Source organism: Rhinolophus sinicus, chromosome 4 (assembly GCF_057876585.1).
Source record: "Rhinolophus sinicus isolate RSI-liver-muscle chromosome 4, RSI-T2T, whole genome shotgun sequence".
In the NCBI taxonomy this organism is placed as follows: Eukaryota; Metazoa; Chordata; class Mammalia; order Chiroptera; family Rhinolophidae; genus Rhinolophus; species Rhinolophus sinicus.
In genome coordinates, this window is record NC_142504.1 from 12,187,977 (window position 1) to 12,214,650 (window position 26,674).

Genomic DNA, 26,674 nt, shown 5'->3' on the forward strand with positions numbered 1-26,674 from the left:
AGATTCTGTCTTTTTTACTCTTCTGATAGTTGTAGATGGCGGTAGATTTGGGGAGATTTGCTGTTTTGTTTATATAAGGTTTTTAAATTTTCTTACTTGACACAATGAAAAATTGGCAGCCTGATACTGATCCCTAAACTCACTTTGAATGTGTATTGGCCTCTGAAACCTCAAAGGTGGGGAACCATTGCCCAAGAGATCAGTGTTCTCACCTTTGATTTCCTGCCTGGCCCAACACACTGGAGTGATAGGCTAGGATACACCCCCGTTGACCAGAGCAGTGGGGCTTATGGTCAGCTGGAATTTTGGCCTTGAAGGGGGAGGGTGCTTATCAGAATGCCTGGGAGTCCTGTATGCTAGGGAAAGGCTCCAGGTGGTTCTAAAAGGGTCCTGCTCCCCCTCCCAGGTGGCACTGACCCCTCCCCAAACCTAGCTAAACTGAGAATTCCTTCTCAGTAGTACGGACACCTCCAGGATACTTTCATGGGGCGAGGAAGGACCTGGACACCTCCCTGATTACTTCGCCCTGTGGTCTTCTGTACACGGCTGTGCCTAAGCCTCCCAGAAAATGGATAGGACTCCCGGGGAAGGTAAGTCCTTCGGAAATGTCCAGCAACCAATACCATAGAAAGGTTTCTTTACTTCTAACATCAATCCTTCACGTGGAATTGTGTGTTCAGATTTTTCTTTACTAGGCCAAGTCATTTAGTTATTCTGGGTTATCATTTCCTCAGAAAAATCGAAGGGATTAAGTCAGGTCTTTCAAACTGCAGGTTGTGACCTATTAGTGGCTCAATTAAACATGACCAGTATTTTTTTTTTTTTTTTCTAAAGAAAGAGTATTGAAAGACTAGAACACATCAAAGTGTTTCACATGTAGTGAAGGTAATTATTGTTTCATGAAACTTTATATATATTCTGGGCTGGAACAAAATGTTTCTCCAAATGTGGGCAGTAGTCAAAAAAGTTAGAAAACCATTGGATTCATGAAATGACCTCTATAATCTGTGATAGCCTAAAATTCTATGACTCTCACTTTCATAGTAAACACAGAACTCTCCCTTCAGCGGCACCAGCTCACCATTCCCATCAACAAATCCAAGAGCTCCTATTCGTCCTTGAGACTATTGTGGTGTCCTGTGAGCAGTCTGCTTTAATTCCTCCAAGTAGACTTGGACGTCAGGGCTTCCTCTGGGTCTCCCCTCTAGATAATGATCGTCAAGTGTTTATTCTACTATATTGGTATTGTTCGTTTGTCCACTTCCCCAGCAAGCTGTGCTGGTACTTCAGTGAAGTCAGCACATAAGAGAAATGAGTGAAGGGAGGGAGGAAGAAAGGAAGAGCTGTATTTGCTGAAAGCAGTGGTTTTCAGACCTGGTGTCCCATCAGAATCCTCTGGGAAGCTTTTAAAAAGCCCAATACCCAGACCACACTCAACTAAAGCGAATGCTATCAGTGGAGCCCAGGCATTAGGGTTCTTTAAAGCTCCCCCGGGGAGTCCAACATGCAGACAGGGTTGAGACCCTCTGGTTTGGACAGGACCTTGTCTCTTCCAACAGATTCTGATTCCCTGGGGCGGGAGTGGGGGCTCAGGATTCTTTCTAACATACTCCCAGGTCGTATCCATGCTGCTGACCTGCAGATTACATTTTGAGGAGCAAGGGAAGAGTGTCTGATGGACACGGGCAACAGACAGTGAGCTGAGATAGCAAACCCAGACAAATCTGGAAGACAGCGAAGGTTGTGGCCAGGCGTGTGGTTTCTGGAGTTCGCTGCCTGGCAGTTTCTTACCACTATGTGACCTTGGGCTGGTTACTTAAAGGTTCCCCACCTGATAACAGAGCTACAACAGTACATGAACCACAGGGTGGTTGAGAGGACCAAGCGGCATACTTCAGAGAGACCCTGGTACATATATGCATTATTAGTATTTTGATTATGTATCCCAACAACACGTACTGGCTTTGTGCCCTTGATAAGTTATGTAACCTCTCTGAGCTCCAATTTCCTGAAACATAAAATGAGAAATCATAATATCCATCTTACAAGTTTGGTTTTACATGAAGAGGTATGTAAAATTCTTGGCATGATATTTGACCCATGTGCATGGTCAATAAATGGTTAATCTTCAAATGAGTTTCATTTGCATTGGGATAAATCATTGTGACCTCCTGTAGGTACATTCTCTATTTAACCATCTGCCAGGTCTCAGACTCCCCTGCCACCACCCTCCACAGGCCCTAGGCTGTGGGGACAGATGACAGGAGATGGGAGGCTCCTCTCACTCTTTATTTCAGCACGTTATACTTCAACAGAAGGACTTGTTTTTATTACCCCGTTGCATTCACATGGGTAGGTGCCGGCAGGAGCAATTATTCTCCTTATTGCTTTACAGATGAAGAAGAAATAAACTTGGCTCTGACATGTTGGATTTTCTCAAGCAAGTCCCATATGGAGGATAAAAGCTCTTAATCTAATCAAAGCCAGAGAAAATAATTCTGGTTTCATGCTTCTTTAAAGCTTCTCATTCAAAATGCTTTGAAGACCTGCAATGTGCCAGGTGTTGTGCCAGACTCCAAGTAGAATCTGTAACAAAGGTTTGAACAAATTACTACAGGATCACAGCCCCCGGGGCCTGGGGGGAGGCAGGATAGGATGTTGCACAGAACAGGTGCTATTTAGGCCAGGCCATAAAGGTTTAAGGAGGAGTTGATAAGTGGGGAATGAGGGGAAGGTGTTCAGGAAGAGAGAACAGCATGGACACTGACAAAGAGCTGGGAAACAGCTTGGGATATTTGGGGAATGGCTAGTGGCCATAGTGGAAGAAGATGGAGCTAGAAAGTTAGCCTGGGGCTAGATGGTGAGCTAGATCAAAGAGTCTGAAATTATCCTGTTAGCTGTGGTAAGAGGACCACATCATTCATCATCCAAATGGGTTACTTTTGAGAGTAAAGGGCATGCTAACCAGATGGAATAACAGAACACTCACCATGAAACTGCTCCAGGCTAACAGGGACCTTGCTTTGGGAGACCTCCAAGGTCTGATACTGATCAGATTTGTATATTATAGGGGGAATTCTGGGAGCAGTGCAATGGGAGAGGAGGGGGGTGCTTACAGTCAGGGAGACAGCTAGGAAGGCAGTGGGGATGGAGAGGAGAGACCTCTAGGAATGGTTTTGTCAGAAATACAATGGATTGGAGATGGGGGGAGAGGGAAAAGCAGACAGGGAGTGGCGGGGGGGGGAGAGAAGGAGGGAGAGAGAGAGAGAGAGAGAGAGAGAGAGAGAGAGAGAGAGAGAGAGAGAGAGAGAAACAAAGCTGCAGTGAACAAATGGATGCACCTGTCCCCTTGAAGTAGCGTTTTGGTTTCTTCGGATAAATACCCTGAAGTGGGATTACTGGGTCCTTCATTGTCTCTTCTCATAGCCTTTGTTTTAAAGTCTATTTTGTCCGGTATAAGTATTGCTACCTCAGCTTTTTTTGTTTTGTTTGTTTTCATTTTCATGACTGGCTAGGGGCTACCTGGTAGGAACTACAAAGTGATCCACAGTAATTCACTGCCTGTGCTAAACCTGGAGGCATGTGGGAGAGGCCACGCTGCCAACCACGGACGTCTGCCACCAGTACCAGACCTGGGGTAGCTCTGCAAAAAGCCAGGACACCCCAACGCCTGCTGCCACCTGCCAACTCTCTTAAGTGTCAGCCACTGATAAAGCCTGGGACAGTACATGAGTTGGGTGAGCCAGGATTTCAGGGAGTCACTAGAGTGAGAAGAATTGTGGTCACCAGGTTCATGTAGACTCTGGTTTGGTGCCAGTGCTGAGCCTCGAGCAACTCAGCAAAAGTCTCAGAGCACACCGAGGCCAGTCATTACCTGCCTGGGGCCCATGGACTCCATTAGGAAAGAGTGTAATTTGGAAGGGGCTGGCTGCTTGCAGAGAAAGTGTCTCTGGCTGAGGGAGAGTTGGGTGGGGCAGGATCCCAGCTGAGTCAGCAAGAAGGAGCAGCTGAGTTCACCAGGCCAATCAGATTCAGATTGGGCCTGTGGGGGTGGGCTTGACATAGGAAAGATAGTGTCCACCTGTCAGCTTCACAGTAGAAAGACCCCTCAATGGGAAAATGCTGACTGTCCTCCAGTTCTGCCCCTGCAGCCACACTCCTCAGTCTGCCCCCATATGTCTCCAAGGCCCCCCGAGTCACTGTCCCTTCTCTGGAGTCCAAGGTGAGTGCCTGCGAGTGAGCGAGTCTGTGTGTGGGCCATTCAAGAGGATGCCTGGGTTTCCTGCAGCCTTTTGTCCCACCTGAATTGTTGGAATCCCCACTGTTTTTCACAGCCAGATGTTGCGGGGGTTCCTCTTCCCGGCACCAGTACTCCAGGCCAAGGAGCCTAGTGTAGTATCTTCTTAGCAGCCTGGCCTGAAAATCCATTGCCTGCTCCCCTACCCCACTTACACTCCACTCCAGCTGTCCATTCCCATGATCTTACACTGGACCTTTTCATGACTCGAAACGATTCCACCTCTGAGAGTGTAACTTCAGCACTATTTTTTCAAAACACTCACTCTTTCTCCCCATTAAGAAAGACCTCGTTGGAGTAATGTCAGTGAAAATGGCAGAATAAGGATCTCCAAAAATTCTCTTCTCCATAAAAGCAATGAGAAAACTGACAAAAATTGTCAGAATTAATTTTTCAGAACTCTGGAAATTAATCAGACTTGCAGAAATCCAGTGAGTGCTTATTCAAGTTGAATCTCATGAAGAACAGCGAGCTCAAAAAAAAACAACCAGCTTCACTTGCCCTGTGCCCATCGCCCACCTCCCCCAGCTCTGTGGTAACTTAATCAACAACTCACAATCACCGTGAAGACCAGCAGACTGGCAGACACTGGAGGTGGTAAACAGGACTAGAGCACCATCAAAGCCTCATTCCCAGAGAACTGTCATGATTTGATCTGTCTGGTAGTTCCCTGGAAGGTTCCCATTGCAAGGCAGTCTTTATTTGACTGATTCGGAGCTTTCCCAGCATGAAAAACCTTTTCCCTGAGACTTCTGCTAAAAATACCTAGGGGTAATTATTTAATTTCACAACTACCTGAGGCAGTGGTTACCGGTTGGCAAACAAGAGGCTAACTGAAAAGCTTAAAAGGGAAAGCTGGGAAATGAGATGCCCATAGGGACTTTGAGAAGCTGCAACATACGTCTGAGAAACTAGAAGGCCATATGCATAAGGCGATGCCCGTGCCCAGCGCTATGTGTATGCTCAGGAAAGACCTGAGAAAGCTGGAAGTTCTCACTTCTATGCAAACTAACCTTTAAGTTGTGTGCAAGCACAAGTGAAGGATAAAGCAGACTTGTCGATTGCCTGGTGAAGTCATGCCCCACATGTACACATGCCAAGTCTCTGCAAAGACTGGGAGTCTTATTCGTTCCTAGCATTTAAGGAAATCTCTTCATTTTTATGGTTCTGTGGTCCTACAAAGGAGTTAGACCAGTGTCACATATGGATGAATATCTGTCTAATTATTACCTGACCATTAAGCTAAATGAGCAGAGACTTAAGTGTCAAAAAACAAACAACAACTGAAAGAAATGAAGGAAGAAATAGACAATTCAATAGTAATGGTTGGAGACTTCAATATGACACTTTCAATAATGGCTACAACAACTAGACAGAAGATCAACAAAGCAACAGAAGACTTGAACAACACTTAAAGCAACAGACATCTATAAAACACTCTGTCGAACACAATACACATTTTTCTCAAGTATATATGGAACACTTTGCAGGATAGACAATATGTTAAGCTATAAACCAGTTTAAAATAAATTTAAACATAAAACAAAATTTAAAAGATTAAAGTTATACAAAATGTCTTCTCGGACTACTACGGAATGAATCTCATCAGAAATCAACAGAAAGAAATTTTGGGAACTTAGCAATAAATGAAAGTTAAACAACACGTTCCTCAACAATCAATATCCAAGAAAATCACAAGAGAAATTAGAAATACTTTGAGAGGAATGAAAATGAAAACACTGCATACCAAGTCTTATAAGATACAACAATGATTACAGGGAAAATTTATAGCTGTAAACACCTACATTAAAAAAAAAAGAGGTATCAAATTATTAATATAATCTTCCACCTTAAAATTAGAAAAAGAAGTGCACACAAAGCCCAAAGAGCATAAAAGGAAGGAAACAATACAGATTAGAATAGAAACAAAGGAAATAGAGAAAAGAAAAACAACAGAGAAAATCAACGAAACCAAAAGTTGATTCTTTGAACACATAAAACTATTATCACTCCCATTTTACAAATGACAAAACTGAGGCCTAGAGAAATTAAATAACTAGCCCAAGGTCACACTGCTAATAAGTGGTAGATTAAGATTTGAAGTCAGAGGTGGCTCCTGAACTTCTAAATTATATTAACAACTCAGCAAGCAGAATTGTCAATTCACTTACCAGAAAAGAGCTTAAATAGCCAAAAATTATCTTCCCCCATCCTTACTGCTATTTTCTCTGTATTCGCCCCTGTAATTCCCCGATGGCATTTTTCTACAATCAGCATGAGCAATCACATCATTCACTGCTCTTTTTAAAACTGAAAAATACCATTATTTCTCTAAATCTTAATGATTTTTAAGGCTCTATACTCTCAACCCAGGTGATGGTTAATTTTTATGTGTCAACTTGGCTGGGCTAGGGGGGCGCCCAGATAGCTGGCAAAACATTATTTTTAGGTGTGTCTGTGAGGGTGTTTTTGGAAAAGGTTAGCATTGAATGAATAGACCAACACAGGTAGGCATCAACCTATCTGTTGAGGAACCGAATAGAGAAATGGTGCAGGAAGGGAGAATTCTCTCTCTTTGCTTGAACTGGGACATCCGTCTTCTCCTGCCATTGGACATCTCCACTCCTGGTTCTTGAGCCTTTGGACTCGGACTGAATTACACCACCAGCTCTCCTGGTTCTCCAGCTTGCAGATGGTGGATTGTGGGACTTTTCAGCCTCCATATTCACATGAGCCAATTCCTCATATATATAATATATACGTATATATACATATATATAATATTTCTTTAGGCCTTTTCCAAAAACACCCTCACAGACACACCTAAAAATAATGCTTTGCCAGCTATCTGGGCGCCCCCCTAGCCCAGCCAAGTTGATACATAAAAATTAACCATCACCTGGGTTGAGAGTATAGAGCCTTAAAAATCATTAAGATTTAGAGAAATAATGGTATTTTTCAGTTTTAAAAAGAGCAGTGAATGATGTGATTGCTCATGCTAATTGTAGAAAAATGCCATCGGGAATTGCAGGGGGGAAATACAGAGAAAATAGCAGTAAGGATGGGGGAAGATAATTTTTGGCTATTTAAGCTCTTTTCTGGTAAGTGAATGGACAATTCTGCTTGTTGAGTTGTCAATATAATTTAGAAGTTCAGGAGCCACCTCTGAATTCAAATCTTAATCTACCACTTATTAGCAGTGTGACCTTGGGCTAGTTGTTTAATTTCTCTAGGCCTCAGTTTTGTCATTTGTAAAATGGGAGTGATAATAGTTTTATGTGTTCAAAGAATCAACTTTTGGTTTCGTTGATTTTCTCTGTTGTTTTTCTTTTCTCTATTTCCTTTGTTTCTATTCTAATCTGTATTGTTTCCTTCCTTTTATGCTCTTTGGGCTTTGTGTGCACTTCTTTTTCTAGTTTTAAGGTGGAAGATATATATATATATATATATATATATATATATATATATATATATATATATATATATATCCTATTGGTTCTGTTTCTCTGGAGAACCCGAACTAAAACAACACAGTACCACAAACACACCAACCTGCCAAAAGCCCAAAGCACAAAACTTACAGGTCAAACAGCAAAGCAAACTCTTTGGTGTTAGAAAAGTTGGTTACCTTATCAAAGTCTAGCATTTTCCAGTGAAAACACATCTTCTAGAGAGGAGGGTATCCCTGAAGACAAGATTATTTAACATTTGAGGAAATTTTATTTTATATATATATATATATATATATATATATATATATATATATATATATATATATATATAATTATTTTTTTTTTTAATGGCCAAAATCCAAGCCGTGGCGTGAGAAGGAAGCAAGGTGAGTGCCCTGCCTGTACATTTCCCATCCATGCAGCTAGACACATGGGAGCCTCAACACCATCAAGTGCTGCAGATGTTTCCAGAGACCTCAGTAATGAAGGAAAGTGCTGGTGATTTTACAGTCATAATTCATATTAATCTACCATGTCTTCTGTGTGGAGCGCTGTGACAGATGTTGTACATCTGACCACGGTCATGATCCACTCCAGGGGGCCTGGGGGTGACAGTTGGTTCCAGGGCATGGGAGAACCTGATGTGTCAGACGTCTGTTGCAAAGAGAGTAAGTGACTACACAGGGAAAGTCGACCTATAGGGACTTCCCTGTTCATAGCTTTTAGAGACATATGTTGAGTGGCATTTACTGCTCATTAGCTCAGACACCTCTGAGAGATTCTGCCTAAACGACTATAAATCCCTTATTCAAGCAGCATATAGATGGCTATGTATATTCATGAGGAGAGACAAAAAGATGTTGGTTTTGAAAAGAAAGATCAGCAAAGGCCAAAGAGTTTAAAGTGAAGCCCCATGTCAACTAGAGCAGGCCTAATGAGTATAACACACACACATGTGCACGCATACACACACACCTGCCTGAGCCCTTGGCAGGCATCAGTAATCAATCATCGAAGATGATCGCTGCTGAGACTGTGATCTCTGAATCTTTTTCAACTCAAGGCTCCAGGGAGCCACCACCTGTCTTTCAGCCTTGACTCTCTCTCCTAAAGAAACTTTGTCGTCCCTGGCCTAGTTTCCCTAATTAGTTGGGGACAGCATATGAAGTATTTTTAGCTGGATTCCCCGCTCTTCCTCCTGCCACCTTGCCTCAGGTTCCAGCTTTCTTTTCCCAAGGCATCCTTTCCGCCCTTCCCTCTTTATGACCCTCCACGGTTACAACGTGCCCACGAGGCACTGGCACAGTTAGGGACAACATTCAGTGTATTTAACAACTGGTTCAGCCCAGCTGCTGATCAACCAGAATGGCTCCCTGCCCAGAAACAGCCATGAAGACAGCCCCACATATGGTGTGTGTTACCTTGGAGAAGCACGGCAGCCAGCCAGAGCATTGGCATTTTCAGGCAGCGATTGAAAGATATGCTGTCTTATACACTGAATAAGAACAGAACTGTCTGGAAACTCCAAAGTACTTTTGAATTAGGGTGACTGCTCAGCCCAGATGTGTGGCTTTCATGCTGACGGGCCCAGCACATACCTTGTACTTACGGAGGGCTTGTGTGAGACATCTTCAGCATTCCTTGATTGTTGCCCCTCCCCCACAACAACCTTCTGGAATTCTCTACAGCTAAGGATTCTTCTCTGTGGCCCATGTTTTATATGGAAACATACCCTGAAGAAGAGTTGTTATTAGGAGATTTGTGCAGTTTCTTCTCAGCAGTAGGGTCAAAAAGTGCTTGTCCTTTATTTCTACCATCTGAAAAGAAAGAAAAACCTTCATCTAGCAAATGAATGATGATATCACCTGTGAACGAAACGTATCTGAGACCTGTTTCCCAATGTGTGTTCTTTGGATCTTTGGCCTGAACTTAATCCACTGATTTGTTTGTAGAAACATTGACTCCAGGATCCCAGCCCAGACCTACTGAATGGGAACTGCTAGGCAGAAGGGCCAGGACTCTACATTTCTAACTAAGGTTTGCAAACCTGGGGCTTAGAGACTTTGGCCTTCCCTTCTTAACGATGGAGTCATGAAAATTTAGAACATTAGCCTGTCGTTGTCATCTTCATAGTAGAATTCAATCACAGATAAAACATGGTATCAGATACAGAAAGAAATAGATCACCAAATACAAGGTGACAGTACTGAAGGGCAAATGAATTGTTTGTTTCTATGTCAAGGGCAAATGAATTGTTTGAAATCCAGTCAACATTGATTATTCTCATGGACACAGTGATAGATCATCAAGGAGAGATGATACCTGTCGTGAGGGGAGTCATGCGGGGTCTCTGCTCCCACTCCCTGCACAAGAACACAGGTGTTGTGCGGGGTGGCCTGCGGGGTCTCTGGTCCCGCTCCCCTCATAAGAATGTAGGATGTGGCCAGGCCCAAAAGTAACACCCATGGAGCCATAGGTAGGGGCGTCATACCACTGTGGTCTCACTGGGTTCACACGACGTGGGACCTGCTGTCTGCTTTTCTGCCAACCGACCGACGACTCTCCTCCACTCTCCTCGGCTCTGCTCCTCTACTCTCCTTCACTCTCCGTAGCTGCAGCAGTTATATTAGTGGCCAATGGCTCAATGGTTGCAGCTGACGGCCAACCAGCCACAGCTGACGGCCATCTACCACCGGAGCCAGCACCCCTCTATATGAGGCCGAGAGCCTGGAAACTGTGGGGACTCTGTCCCCACAATACCAAAAAAGGGATAATCCAGAATATTTTACATGTAGCTCTGGAATCCTCTCAGGGCCACAGTGTGACTCGGGCACTTGGTCTCACTTGGTCCCTGGTCTTGGGACCCCTTCAGATTCCCTTACACACTCTACAGACAGGAAGGGGCCCTGGTGTCATGGGTTAACCAATCCCGGTCAAGCCAGATTGTCTCTGCTAACGGTGAATCCCTGTGCCCCTAAAGTCTTTTCATGATTTCTTTTTAGGTCTCAGGGTTAAAATGCCAGTCCCCAAATAGCCATCTGTTGACGTCAAAAGTATATCCCAGATTAAAATATGTGTCTTGTAGCTTTATTTTGGGAATAGACTAGTGAGGTTAAAAGACTACGGACTTTGGGCTCAGACAAACGAAGTTCAAATTCAAACTTTGCTGGTTACAACTCAGGAACTTGATCAAGTGACTTGTCTTCCCTGAGCTTCAGATTTCTCTTATTTCAAATGCACATAATATTTCCAACCTCCTAGAGTAGCTAAAAAGATTGAATGTGATAATGGATATGAAATGCTCAGTAAATGTTAGTGTCCTTTCACTGAAGAAACTGGGTAAATTTCCAAAGCGTGGCATTATCTCTCCTAGCCAAAGTAAGTTAATCATTGACTGACAAAACCAGGTCACAGAAGACCTAGGAAACAATAACAGGGTTGTCCTTCAGCTCAGTGTTTTCAAGTTGACTTTGGAAACTTATGGACAAGTACATTTTATGTACATTAAAAACACCAATTTAATGCCCCCAAATAGGAAGGACGTAATCTCAGAGGGAAGAACAGCTGGCAATAATACACACATTCACATAGTCATACACAGACACACACCCCATGTTTACTTTTATTTTTCTCATTGGCTAAAGATCATAACTGATTGGACTTGGTTCTTGCAGGAGCCACTGTTCTAGAAGTAACACCGTATCTGTCTTCTCCGGCCACAGAACTCCATGAGTTGGTGCCTCACTCTAGAAACTTTCTGTGTGACCCAGATACAGAGGTGCCACAAATCTCTGGCAAGCCTGCATCCATGTGCTGGCCTGAGGTCAGACCTCTCCATGGAAATGGCCTGGTCACAGCTACTAATTCCAACAGCCTTTGCCAAATTCCTTGGGACAGGAAGTAGTGACAGGTATTCTGTCCATTTCACTTGTGAAAACATCTAAGACATAAAGGGGCCAAATGATTTTTTTAATTCACATTGTTTTAGTGGTGAAAATAGGATGTGAAACCATATTTTAAAGCTGGAACCAATGCTCAAAGATTTGAGGGCAATTTACCAGCCCCCTCTCCATCCTATAGGTGAGACAAATAGAGCAAGCAGGGCATTGTAAATCTGCCCGTGTCAATGGCATTGATCCTTTTTTATTTTTTAAATTTCCAAGAATATGTGTACTCTACAAGCCAATTATTTAAAGAAAAGGTCACATATGAGTGATTTTTTATTAAAGATATAAACATGAATATTTATTTAAAGAACATAACAGAATTTTGAAAGCTAGTAAAATCACAAGCATCATAAAATCTAAAACCATATATATGTATTAATTAAATGGCTGACATACTTCTAGACCTTTTTTTTTTTTTTTAACACATGAGGAGTTTGGGAATTATTGATGTCAAAATAAAGTTGCATTTAAATCAACGAGTTCCAGTATCCACCGAGGAGTGAAGTGGGGGAAGGGAGCAAATCTGTCTACAGAGGAGGAAAACTGAGGCCCAGAAAGGCCAAAATGAATTGACGGACAAAAATTGGATTCTGGTCCACATTCTGCCAAAACTTCACGGTGAGATGGGAGCAAGTCTCAACTTTCCTACCTCAGCCTAACGTCCCTACTATCCTGCTTCATATTCTAAGGTTTGTGGTCACCAACATGTTTGCCCAAATGCAAAGTAAAATGCTTTGCATTTATGTAAAGAAAGATTTCAGAGTGAGTCAAAGCCTTACTGTTGATACATATAGGCCAAGCTGGTCCATTTGGGAGTAATGATGTTTTCTGCCACTGGTGTCTGTCCTTCAAGAGCCAGGTGAGCACTGCAAATAGAGATGAGAGACACGTTTTACCTGTTCAGAAAGGTCTGTCCTCCATCAGCACGTGCCATGACCTGAGATTCCCACCATTTGCCTCTTTTCTTGGCTAAGACAGTGCTTTCATTCATTTGCTCATCCATGCCCAACAGTTACTGACTGAGCTCCTCCCTGGGCAGGTACTGGGTGTACAGTGACGCAGGGCTGTCGTGGATCTTATCATCCACTGGGGGAGACGGACATTAAACAATTACTTTTTGGGCTTGGTGATAACATCTAAGAAGGAAAAGAACAGAGCAAGGGTTCAGCGGGGGTAGGGGACTTTGAAGCTGAGATTGAAGGGTGGGAAAGAGTTGGTAGAGGGCTGTGTGGAGGAAGGGTTCTTCTGGACAGTGGCGGCAGCACTGGCCATAGGCCAGGGCCCCGGGCAGGGAAAGAATGTGGTGAGAATTGCCCTTGAGGCTGAAGCAGAGCATGTGAGAGGGAAAGTTTGTAGGAAATAAATTGGAGACTTTACCAGGGTCTGGTATCTCCAAAAAGTAATTTTACAGTTAAAGAACGTTGTCTTGACTGTCACAAATGCAGCCACTAGAGAACTTGGCCTGAATGACAAAGGCCAGTCAGATTTGATGAAAGCAGAAGAAGGTGAGTCTGGAAGGGGCGCTTGGGTAGGAGCTGCATCCCATCCCAGGGGCCAAAGCGTTGGGTAGGGATGGGGTGTCAGACCTCACCCTAAGCACGGCTGAGTCACTGCCTGGGCTGTGGGCCTTCCTAAGGCTGATTAGTCAATCTGTGGCCAGTTTGCTGACTCTTCCCTGCCATGTGCACTCACCAGACTTCCGATGGATCATAAGATTCTTCATGTCATCAGAATCAGCTCTTGAGGGAACTGGGTCACATCCAGTCAGATTGTAGGTGCCCCCAAAATATGTGTTGGGATAGATGGCTTCTCTGTGTCAGAATTGCCTGCGTTTCTTTTCAAGTTTACTTAGATTGAAAACCAACCCAGACAACTACAGTTCCTTTCTCATGTGAACTTGTCCCTCATCCATGTTTTTCCAAAGAATTGCTCATTTGCTAGTTAAAAACAGTATTTTGGGTAGAGAATATTTAAGGAAATGAAATACGTGAAATCATCATTGTACCATCAAGGAGATTGAGTAGAGTCTGAAATGGGTTTCTTTCTTAATTAATACACTACGTGTATTGAGATCTATAGTATGTTCATCTAAGGAGTGGGAGAAAAGTTGGGAGTAGGTGATGGGGCAAATAATAGATTATCTTACTTCCGCGAGAGATTATGTTAAAGAAAAACCTAAAATCAGAATTTTTAATGTCAACAAAGGAAATGATAACAATTGGATGGTAGGAATTCGTACAGTTTAGGCTCTGAATGTGTCTTTTTTAGAAGTATAAAGAACACCAGAAGGGGAAGAGATAAAAGGCATTTCCTTGAGAATATATTAATATATAGTATGCATGTGTGTGTGAGAGAGAGAGCTCCTGACACATGAGCACAGTGCTGTTTCCATGGCAATAGAAGGAAATGTGTGCTTTGCCATGAAGCGGTCTTTTTAGATTCAGATACACTTACAAAGATCCAATGCTATGGGCGAGGTATTTTGAAGCCAAAAGAGAAAATTATTCTAATATCCTTTCAGATGACCCTCAAAAGGTCAGGCTGTCCTCCCTGCACCACCCTGCCAGCCACTCTCTGTGCTGGACCTGTCTGCTACCACCAAGAGGAGTTCGGTACATTTTTAACCCATGGCACTCTGTTTCCCCCAGTCCAGCCCAGGACAACCTCAGCCACTGCAACAATCTACTGCATCCCTTGGGGGTTCTCAAACCTGGCTGTAGGACAGAACTGATTTTATTATGATTGCTCCTGAAAACAAATAAACTCATAGGCTGGTATCATGAATTGGGTGTGTGTGTATGTGTATGTGTGTAGTAATGGGGGAGGGATACAAAGAATTATCAGGGAGTTTAAAAATGTGAGAAATTTGACCGTATATTCAAGGTTCTTACACTGGTAGTCCTTGATCTGGAATGTCTGGCTTCCTTTTGAGATGGTTAAAAATCAGGAAGCATTAGTTTTCACCCCTCCATGTTTATTTTGGGGCATAGGGTTCAGAAACTTTTCCTTTCTTCTGATCTCACCTTGGAGTGTAGACAAAGTTCAATGTAACAATTAATGTCCTTTTTGCCTTAAGTGAGCAAATTGATGTCTGAGGCTCTGCCCAGCTTGGGGTGATCTTTTCTGAACTTTTCCTCAAACACGCATAATGTGATTTCTAGCAGTGGCTCCTTATTGAACTTTCGTTATTTCTAATTAATTCTCACAAATAACAATAGTGCTGTTTACTTGTTTCATTTTCTTGTCTTTTAGCGGCTAGCACTTCCAGAAACAGTAATCCTGATAAATAAGAATGCCTTGAGTGTTTAAACATATTTTTGAAGAGAATAAGCTTAGACATTAATCCATATGAGTTTCCTCAAGGGAACCTTGCCCTGTCCTTTCTTAACCGGCAGTCTGACATTGGCTATACAATTCACCTCCTGGCAAGCAGGAGTGTCGAGATCTTCCAGGCTAGCTCCTGATGTTCAGAACTGAATCCAGCATCAGAGTCCACTTTTCCGAGTGACCTCCCCTGAGAATAATGTTCCCTTAATAGAAGACCATTAAGCATGTAGCTGAGCAGAAAGCAAGATCATCCCTCAACTGTGAGCATTAAAGATGGTGTGTACCTCAATAAACAGCAATGTCAGGCTGAACTGGAAGTCTGTAAACGGTGACGATGGCAAGCAGAGTGCTGGAACACAGAGTCTGTCAGTAAATATTATTGATGCTCATCCCCCGCCCACACTCACCCGTGATAAAAGATCAGATGGTGATCCATCCAGTTCGTCTTAGCAGCAAAAACACTTTCTTTGCGATAGTCCGAGAGGATAAAAACACTAAGCCACGGAGATTGCCTTCCTCACTAGGTACAACTCACCCTCCTCCTACGAACTAGAGACGTGGATCAAATCCACCCCGGCCACTTTGGTTTTCTGATTTAGTATCCTACAGATGACATCTATAGGGAAAGAAAAAACCAACCGCCCTTGAATTCTCAAAATCACACTGTGTCCTAGTCACAGGGATCAAGAGCAGTTAAATAACACGTGATTTCTTTGCTTCCTTTGCTCCTTTTCTTTGCATTTCCCAATGGATTAACATGGTTTGCCTTCAGCTTGGAACACAAAGAAGCAATAGTTCCTAAAATACTTTTACTCTTTCTATGGGCTGTACTCAGTGCAATCACGAGGCCACAGTCATAAATGATGTGGCTTTGCTAGTGAGGTTCGCAAATTTGCATGACTACCTTGAATTTAACGATGTAACGAAGGAAAACAAAGACGTTATTATGCTTTCTAGTTTTATAACTGCCTTGCTTTCTGTTGAGTCATTGCTAAGTATAGTGCATCCCTAGCTAGCACCATTTCTCAGTGTTTTAAATCACCATTCACGAGTTCCTAGGTCATGTTCTGCTTTTACGAAAACAGCTTTCTTTTCACCAGGTTTCAGGTGGTGTACTGATTCGGTAAAGCTGCGGTGTGGCAGATTCCGTGCAGAATCTGACCTCTTCTCACCATCGCAGCCAAGCGAGCGTCATCTCTCTTACTTGGATCTCTGCAGTGGCCTCCTGACCCACCTCCCTGCCTCCATCCTTGCCGCCTTAGGCTCCATTCTCAAAACAGCAGCCAGGGCAGTCCTCTAAACACAGAAGTTAGCACAGGCTGCTGCTCGGTTCAGCACCTGGCTGGACTCTCCATCTGACTCAGAGTGAAAGTCAAAGGCTGTGCAATGGCCCATGAGGCCCGCCATGACCTGGCTCCCACGTGACACATCTATGGCTCTCCACTGGGGTCACTGTTCTGGCCACACTGCTTCCTTCTCTTCTTTGAACACACAATCCATTGCCTGTTCCCTCTGCCTGGAATGCCCTCCCCTGTGTAAGGGCAGGGTTATTGCCTCATTTCCTTCAATGTTTGCACTTCAATGTCACCTTCTCAATGAGACCACCTACCCCCACTCCAGCGCTCTTGGTCCCTTTTACTGTGCCCTGAGGTTTCTTTTTTCCATAGAGCTTATCACTTTCTAATAGGCCACATTATTTTCTTAAACATGTCTTGTGTATTGTCTGTCTGCCCCAGTAGGATACAAGCTCCAGCAGGGCAGAGAGCTTTGTTCACTGATGTTCTTCAAGCCCCCAAAACAGTGCCTGGCACATAGGGAGCACTCAGGAAATATTTGTTGAATGGATAAATGCATCCCTAGTGTCTAGAGCCATTCTTGACACACAGTAGGCTCTTAATGCTTGTTGAATGCCTCTCCTTGTGGGAGGAACAGAGCTAAGTGTCAAAACAGGGGACCTGGGCAGCATAGCACAGGGACTCTGCCTCAGAGGGCTTAGAGCCTCAGCTCTGTCATGTCCTAGGGGTATGACCTGGGAAACTCACTTAACCTCCCTGAGCCTCTGTTTTCTCATCTGCAAATTGGGGATGATAATACTATCTCCTTTGTAAAGTGGTTATGAGAATTAAATACGAGAATTCCAAAAAGCTGTCTTGAAAATGCTCAACACACTTGAGCTGTTATTTTTATGAGGTCTTATTCTTTACCCCGTGTCATGCAGGGAGTCCGGCGGGGTCTCTGCTCCACTCCCCACATAAGAACGCAGGACATGGTGAGGCCAAAAAGGAACACCCACGGAGCCATAGGTAGGGGAGTCATACCACTATACTCTCGCTGGCAGCTGGGTTGGAGAAACAGGAAACAGGAGCCACACAATTCTCAACTCTCATTGCTCCGCTTGCAGGCTCAGCCACCATCTTCTTGCTAGTCCCCATTTTTCTGCTAGCGTAGCCACGGCAGTTATATTAGTGGCCAATGGCTCACTGGTTACAGCTGACGGCCAACTAGCCACAGCTGATGGCCATCCAATCACAGTTGATGGCCATTTACTACCTGAGCCAGCACCTTTCTATGTGAGGCCAAGAGCCTGGAAACTGCTTTCTGGGGCTCTGTCCCCACACCCCACTCTCAGGGAAATCCGTTCCACATCCTTTCTTACCCCTCAGGATTATTAGGTGGCAAAAGCATACAACTGCTTAAGTGAAAACACTTTGTAAACCATATACCACACTACAGATGGCAGGCGTCATGATGGTGGTTCTTCTGAATCTTCCCAGATGACAGAGCCTGGTGCTGGTGGCCAGTGAAATCTATCGACTCTGTGAAGTCTGTCAGCAATTGGGAAAGGGTCTTAAGTCTGAAAACAAAATTCACTGGCTCCAGTCAATAGCTAGGCTCCCTTCTATGGGCAGAGCCCCTTCACGTGGCAGCACAGAGGCCGGAGAAGGGCTCTGGCTGTATTTCAAAGTCTTCCTCCTCCTCCTTCCTCTTCCTCCTCAGGCTGCCAGAACTTCTGCGGAAGTGAGATCCGCAGTCTGAGATCCGCAGTCTGCCCTGTCGGGTGGTTTCCGCATGTGGGCTATCTCTATAGTTCAAAGTATTAAAATGTCTGCAGGGGGATTATTTACAGGGCTTCTCTCTTCCCAGAATTGCTCATATGTTGCAACTCTGTACCTATTTGCCCAACTGCACACTTTCTCTCACTCTTCCCACCAAGACCCTTTGTTTGCTGACAGCATCTGGCTATACTGGGTACTTACCTCACTGACCACAATCCTCTCCAATCCCTAGAAGAAACTGTCCCTCTCCCCCACACACTGGGGATGAAATAAGATTTCTGCTTCAAGCTGGCAACCTTTCTCTGAAGGGATGTCACACCAAGACAGAAAAACAAATATTTTGTTTCTTCTTTTACATGGCATTGGATGATAAGCCAGTCTTTCAGATAGACTTTTGACACATGGAGTCAAGGTATGATTGCCTTTGAGTATTCCTCGCAGGAAAAATAGCTCCTAATTGGACAAAGGAGAGAAAGGAGCCAGCAGCTGCTAACAGGATTATTTAAACACCCATCTACAGTCAAAAAATGCCTCGTTGTTTCATTACCATTGAAATGTGATTGACACATTTTCTACTGGCCTCCTCTCTATGCAAATTGGGGAGAAACAAAGAAATGCACAGGCACCCATTTGGTTTTTAAATGCATTGTTTGCATATAGACATCAGCAACCTGAAAATATCTGAGCCAGAAATGTCAAACTGACAACATTCTCTTTTTTCTATTGTTCTCTCCGAAAACCTCATTTTTAACACATCCATAAAGGCAAGCCAGATTGTGTTTTATCAGTGTTCTAGCAAGAGCCAGGAGGCTTGGTGGTTCCATTGTGGGCACTGGACATTAATGGAAACCATTTCTGGGAGAGTTCAGTTTATAATAGATTTAAAAAATTCATCAACTTGAAAAAATTTTGTTCTCACCCTCTCTGCTGACAGTTGACGTGTGTGCTGAGGGCTTCGTATCGGACAATGATTTGTACGGCACTTGATAGTTTTCAAAACATTTCGGCCTCCGGGACGTCGCATGACACTGCCAAGGACCTATGAGGGAGGCAAGGGCGGTATTCTTATCCTGATTCTACAGATGAGAAAACGGGATCTCAGAAAGATGGGGACTTAACATTGTCACGAAACACGCCCGACCCCCAGCACTTAATTCACAATGCCTATTTCTGCCTTATCTTGTTGGCAGACTCTTCCTGTCCTTCGAAGCCCTTCTCTGTAGCTTTTCCTGTTCCCTTCTGCCTGCCTCCCCGAAACTGTTAATTGTTTGAATGGCTGTCAGTGAGCAATCATCATGTGTGTCACAGGAAGAGATGTCACACTCTTGACATAATCGTGGGTCCCTGGGTCCCGTGGCAAGGAGCCTGCTGTCTGGTGGTATGTGATGGATAACTCGTGGGGTCCCTGAGAAGGCCGAGAAATAGTACCCCTCTGTATTGAACAAATTCCAAACTTACGGAAAAATAAATCAGAGAGTATTTGCCTGATGGTGCCCGACGTTATCATGTTTTTATTACTGAAAAAGGTGAAGTAGGAGAACGTGGCTCAGTGGGAGGGCCAGAGGGTCTGCGCATTGAACCCCCAAACTGACCAACCCCCCACGCTTTGCAGGCAGCACTGGCCTGCGCAGGTTGCCTCATAGGCCCCGGGATGCGCCAGCAGGAGCTGCCCCTGGAGTTCGGCACAAAGGGCCCCTTTCTGCCCGTGGAGGTTCCCAAGAGGCAAGACCAGGGAGCAGCTAAGCAGAGCATCCAGCACCTAGTTGTTCTCCCAAATTTGCTCCTCAGATCACACCAGGAGCGAGTAAAGAGTGTCCTTAGAGCGAAATCTCTCCCAAGGGAGACAAAGTGGGGAAGGCGTGCTGATTCTGTGGGCTCCAGTTCAGGCCCACTGGGTGGAGAGGCTCAGGTAACTCCCACTGGAGCTGGCTGGGGCTCCTCTGTGTGGGGAGCTCAGCGCAAGGCCTGGCGCCAGGCAATGCCCCATTATTGCTTGTTGAATGCAGGCGCAGCCTGGTGACTCTGTTCAGGTCACCAGAGAACAGGGCCAGAGCCCACAGCACGACTCCTGACCCAGTGCTCTTTCTGCCCTGAGCTGCCTCCTTGGTAGTTACACAATGACAGAACCTACATTCCCCCAACCAAAAAGCTGGGGGGGGGGGGCTAATAACACTAATACGATAATAGCTAATGCTTATGAGGGTCTGCTGGTGTGCAGCTCCCGGTGTTCACACACACAGGCCTCCAACCACCCCTTTGCACTGCATGCTAATGTTCCCTCATTCTCTGGATCAGGAAACTCATGCTCAGAGAGGTGTAGGCAGTGGCCCACGGCCACACAGCTGGTAGTGGCTCTGACTTCAACCTGTGCTCTTAACCCTCACAGAATATGCTCAGGAATTTCACAAGAACAAGGCGACTAAGCACTTGCTGGTAGAGATATCCAGCGGTGTTTCCCTGGTCATCAGTCTTTGTTGTAGACTCTCCATGATGTGGGGTACAGGGCTACTCAAAGCAGGTGGGAAAACTGGAACCAGCTGTGACAAGAAATGAACAGAACTGAGAGTCAGCATTTAGAAACGTCTGTGGCGAGGTGACATATAGCTCCTACCTCCAAGTGGCGAGCCTTTGTCTCATCGATCAGGCTTATTTCCTTGAGCCGGGTGAGACCTTCTGGATGGTACGAACTCTGACAATGAGTGACACGTGGCCTGAGCTGTGTGTTGGTATCAGATTGTAAATTTTTAAAAATCGGTTCTTTATCACAGTTTTTGAAGCACCAACACTGTAATACCATTTCAGTTAGCTTGAGAGTGGATGATGGAAAAGGAGTCAGGATGACCTTGGACAACTCCCTTGGAACAGCTGTCAAGCGAGGGGTTGGCGAGAATGTCTGTCTCTACGGCCCTTTCCTTGCAGTGGCATATCAAGTGTGTTTGCTATGGAGCAAATCTTTTTTTTTTTTAGATTTAAAAAAAATTGTATTTATTCAAAGAGCATTCTTAGACATTTATTTTCTTTTACTCTTTGCATTCATACATCAAAATAAATATGTAAATCGGTTTAAGGATTCCTAAAATCTCCCATTCAAAGTTTGACTCTTCTATGTCACTCCTCATTGTCCAAATCCTTCCCTTCTACCCTCCTCAGGGTATTGTTCTTTGTTCCATCAGAGCTGGAGCTCTTGCAGCGTTTCTTAAAGAGAGGCTTCATTCTTGTCCCCAGGAATTTTTTCCAAGCTGCTGCTGGCTTTGATGCATAGGCTCCAGCAGTGACAATATGTACAACTACTATCCCACCAGGGGCAATTGAGAGACACATTCTAATTTCAGATCGCTTAAAATGTGAATAAAAATACCCATTTTAGGACTGATGAACTATGGTCATTTGCTCATATTCCTTCACCTTCTCTCATCGTTGCTAATGGCAGCAAAACTTCATCTAATCAGAGCAAATCATTTTTAACATCCTCTATATAATGAAATTATTTTCGGCAGTAATTATGTAGTAATAAAAAATTAGCACCATCTTCTTGATTTGTTCATTTTAAAAACACGTAATCTTAAAAGCATGATTTCACTTTAAAAGATCACAATGGTGGTAAAATATATCATGTATGAACTAAAATTCATGTCTGCCAAACCAAAACATCACACCTTACCGGGGACACACGGTTAGCTCTTTTAACTTTCAATACAACCAAGAATCCCCAGAAGTCACACATAATTGAAGTAACTCGTGTTTCCTTTCTCTGTCTTCGAAGGTCCTTAGCGCTCCTTGTTGATTCTGTCTCTTGTTTACACGTGGGAGTGTGAAGGGTTTGCAGGGGTTGGGGACAAACTGAAAGAAGCGCCAACATTTCTAACGTGAGGGCCTGAGTCTGCAGGGGCCAGAGGCTGACTACATAACTGGGGCTTTTCCAGCAGAGTACAATATTTATTAAAGGGTAAGTAATAAAAAGGTGCTAGCTTGAAGCTCACATACCTATTATTAAAACTCAATTGGTGTTATCCTACGGAATTCAGCAAAAAAGATGGGGGGAGGAGGCTATTTTATCCCTTAGGGTGTGTACTGATGTTGGCACACGGAGATCATAAAAAGCAGATACATTTTTTTATTGGACGTGGGGTTAAAAAATTATTTTGAAACATTCTCTACAATGTTCCCTCTTGTTGCTTAAATCCAGGGCAGACTGCCCCACCCCAACACCTTACTATATTGGTATGCTGCTGCAGTTTTGGGTTCCAATAGTTTGTGTATTGGAGGGGATTGAAGACTTGATTTTAAAGAGTTTCAACAAGATACTTGCTTATCTAGTTCAATAGTTTTTAGATCTGGGCCAAGGGAGAAACAAAGCAATCAATATGAATCATAGCCAGTACTTTCCACATGTGTGCTTTGTGCCAGGCACAGTGCTAAGTGCTTTCTGTGCTCTATTACTTCTTTTCTTCCAAATGCATCCTTGTGACATGTGTTCTGTTATTATTAGTATCTCCAGTTTACAGAGACGGGGGACTGAAACTCAGAGAAACTGAGTGATTTCTCCAAGGTCACACAGCTAATAAGAGGTGAAAGATGGGTCTGGGCCCAACAGCCTGACTTTGAGGTCAATGCTTTTGACCTTCAAGCTATTATGTGTCCACTTACCACATACCTATCAAAAAGAAGACAGCACACTACAATAAAACAGTAACCATTCAAGGGTATCTCTTCAGGGACAGGAACTGTAAATACACTAGCATATTTAATCTTTATAACAGCTCTGCAAGGGAGGTATTTAGTACGCTCTTTTACCTAGCAGGAGAACGATGTTCAGCAAGGTTAATTGCTTTTACGTTACACAGTCAGTAAATGGTGGAGTGGGTATTCAAACCTACACTTTTTTCTGTGCTTTTTTTGTTTGTTTGTTTTTCGTTACCTCACACTTCCTGCCTAAGGCACCCAGTGCTATATGGTACATTGAACCAGAAATATATAGATGCACACACCAGATGAGAAAATCCCTATGCTTAAGAGGCAAGCTGCTGTCCATCTAGTTGGAGGTCTAGGTACTTGATTTCCCAACATGCCTTGCAGCTAGGATGGCACAGTCCAGGCCAATGAGATGTTAAGGGGAAGTCTACTGCTGGACGTGGGTGGGTTCTTACAAAGCTTTTACTCTCCTGATAAAAGGCGAAATCTCCGCTGTCAAGGACCTTTTTGCATTCTTCCTTCCTCACACAGCAATGCTGGATCTGAAGCAGTAATCTTATAACTGAGGTACAGGTCAAAAGAGTCTCAGAGAGGGCTGCTCTAATATCACAGAGGTGCTGAACCAATGCTAATAACCGCCTACCTCTGTACTTGTTGTGGGAGAAAAAGCCATGTTTATTTAAACTACTCTTAATTGGGTATTTTGTTACTTGCAGACAAATATAACCTTAACTGATACAAAAAGGAGACTAAGTTTGAGTAGCCTCGCTGTCCTTTTACTTGGGAGTTAAGCCTTTGAATTCTATGACTATTTGAATATATTTTTTTCTTCCCTTCATAAAGAGAGTACCCTGAATATAATTTATGATATCTTGGTATTGTGGGCGTGACACTGCAAGTATCTGCTATGCCCACCTTCTGAGAAGAAACCCTCCTTCTGAGAAGAAACACTAGTGGTTCTTCACAAATGAGTCCCTTGCTTTGTGCTAGGTGGCCATGATTCTCTGGCCAAAGCTAAGTTGACAGTGACACTTGGAACCTCACCCAAAGCACCCATCTATAGGTCAGTGAGTAGCCTATGAGAAGGTTTGGCATGAGAGCTCTGCCCAGCAAAGACACAGCACAGGCTCATGTGTTCACCAGCTTACCTATGACACAGATGTTGAGTGACATCAGAAGGCAGAAGTCATAAGGCAAGACAAGTCATGAATAAGCAGTGCTATGAATCACTATAAATCAGGAATAAGCAGAGAAGTAGAGGTAAAGTTGAAAAGTTATAGGGTAACAAGAGGAGAATCATAGCTATGGTACTGGGCCATCCCAGTGGCTCAGGTGATTGGAGCGCCCATGCTCCTAATGCCGAGGTTGCTGGTTCGATTCCCACATGGGCCAGTGAGCCGTGCCCTCTACAGCTAAGATTGTGAATAAGGTCTCTTCCTGGAGCTGGGCTCCTATGTGCTGCCAGGAGTGGCCGGTGGCCAGTGTGAGTGGCAGACAGCCAGTGTGAGTGGCTGACCAACGACTGGCAACCTACTGCCTCAGCCAGGGGTAGTGCAAGACTCATCGCACCAGCATGGGCCAGGGAGCTGTGTCCTACACAACTAGACTGAGAAACAACGGCCTGAACCAGAGGTGGGAGGAGGGGGCAAAGGGGGGGGAAGGGGGGAAAAAATAACAACTATGGTACAGCCTTTGAGGCTGGAAGACACCAATGGCTGCTGCTACTCAGGGAAAAATAGGATGGCCATGCCCTTCCCCCCACTGACCTTCTGGAGTTCTGTGGAGCCACAACAGCTGCTATGATTCCTGACTGATCACTGATGACCACTGACCATGCTCTGGCTGGTACAACCATGTCACCTAGCTTCACCTAGCTTCCCTCCCCAGATACGAGTATGCTTTACAGTAGCCCTGTCAGATCGCAATGGTCCTGGCAATGGTCGGAAAGAGCTTAACCAACATATTGGCAGCTCGGAGTCATCATTCCCGTCATCAGTCCTCCTGAGGTGTTGCACACACATACCTATGGAGCCCAGAGATTATAATACCTGTCTCATTTGGCCTACATGGTATCCTAAGAAAATGTGCATTCAGATGCTTTTCAATGGGGTGTGTGCTCTTCAATTTGCCGTGGTCCCTACACATCTCTGTGCCTGATACCTGCCCTTCTTTGCACATATGCATGACCTGCTTGGTCCCTATAGGTACTTGAGTGGCAGCCTCTGGCGGAAAATTGCAGGGGTGGTCAGGTCTCATATGCTGCCCGTGTGTGTGTGTTTCACTCGACTGACTTCCCCTGGCAGCAGCAGACCCATGCATTAAGGAAGGGCAGGGAGCTGCTGCTTCCCCAGGGTCTTCCTTGTTTCCAAGGGCTATTGCATTAGAGGAGAGAGCGAGAGTGAGAGCGAGAGCGAGAGCGAGAGCGAGAGCGAGAGCGAGAGCGAGAGAGAGAGAGAGAGAGAGAGGGAGGGAGGGAGGGAGGGAGGGAGGGAGGGAGGGAGGGAGAGAGAGAGAGAGAGAGAGAGAGAGAGAGAGAGAGAGAGAGAGAGAGAGAGAGGAGGAAGAGAGAGAGAGCTGTTGCCACCCCACAGACCACAGAGCTGGTTCCCTCTGTCTCTTCCTCAACTTGCTCCTCTACTGCAGAGCCGGTTGACCTTAACTCCCATCGCCACTTCTAATCACATCCAGCACCACTCACCACCACAGCTTTCTTCTCTCCCGCCTTCCGTTGATTTTTATCATGCCTGTCTTACCGCATGTTCGCGTGGTTGACCTTTGTGGTCATAACCAATTAGCGGGTGCTTTTCCTTCCGCCCAGCAAACCATGAACCTCGGCACAATGTGGTTTCTGGGACAGTGGCTCTGGCAGCACTGTTTGTGAGCTGGGTCCTCAGGGGCGGTGCTTTACCACCAGTTGCTTCTGTTTTCATTTTCTGAAGACCGTTGAGTTCAGAGGGATTCTAGAAGCCTGAGGGATCCAGAAAATGGAGCTAGTGCAGAGGTGTGGCTTGTCTCTGAAAAATAACATTCTGTGGAGAGAGTGAAACGAGAGCTTACTGTGGGCTGGTATCTGAGGTAGTAAGCAAGTTTTTCTCACACGAAGGGTTAAAACAGACAAAGAAAGGATTACAAAGAACATCCAAAACCACAGAGGAGGCAGCCACAAGTAAAAGGTGCGGGATGGCGCTGAGCATGGTATATACACACAGCAGTGTGTGTGGAGATGTCCAAATGTGTGCGTCCACATCTGCTCATGTGTGTGTGTAGGTGAACTAGCACTGCAGAGCTGTGAGAAATAAAGGTAGGTAGGAACAAATTATACAGGATCTTGAAAGGTGGGTGAACAAACTCACAACCATTGCGGTAGCTAGCTTAGAGCTATTGAAAGGGAGAGAGAGTTGGGCCCCGGAGATCCCCATCTAGGTGAGGATCCAAAGGCAAACTAGAAATGGAGAGGAAATCATCCTAGGGTATTTTGAAGGTCTAATTGATAAGCCTGAATGATTGGTTCAATTTGAAGGGCTGAAGGGAGGAATCAGTGTGTTGATTCCAAAGCTTGGAGCTTAGGGGCACACTGGCACGAGCCATAGAACGGAAACTTTGAGAGTGCTGAAAGGTCATGAGTTCTGCTTTAGAAGTGGCATTTCATTCTTCAGAAAGAGACTTATCTTTCTCAAATATTTACGTGGCTGTCTATGTGGTTGCCCGAACAGAACTGCATCTGGAGTGCAATGGGGGAGCCTGAGGAACAAGGACAGGCCTCTCTCTTACCCACATCCCTGGTGTCTTAGCCAACAAGACAGCAGGACCAGAAGCTTCCACTGGACAGCAGATGGCTCCCGGTCTCTCAGGCAGGGCTCTGGCCAGAATGAGACAGATGCAAACCAGTTAGTCCAAGAAAAG

At 44.6% G+C, this 26,674-nt stretch overlaps 1 long non-coding RNA gene across 1 annotated transcript; it reads right to left on the reverse strand.

The window, feature by feature from the left end:
• Window positions 1-534: 534 nt before the first annotated feature.
• Window positions 535-16,674, reverse strand: LOC141573217 (uncharacterized). The gene is made up of 5 exons (XR_012498924.2): window positions 16,228-16,674; window positions 15,431-15,639; window positions 12,476-12,562; window positions 9,482-9,566; window positions 535-2,586 (listed from the first exon to the last, which is right to left on the reverse strand). It is a non-coding gene; the product is annotated as an uncharacterized LOC141573217 (long non-coding RNA).
• Between the last annotated feature and the right edge of the window lie 10,000 nt (window positions 16,675-26,674).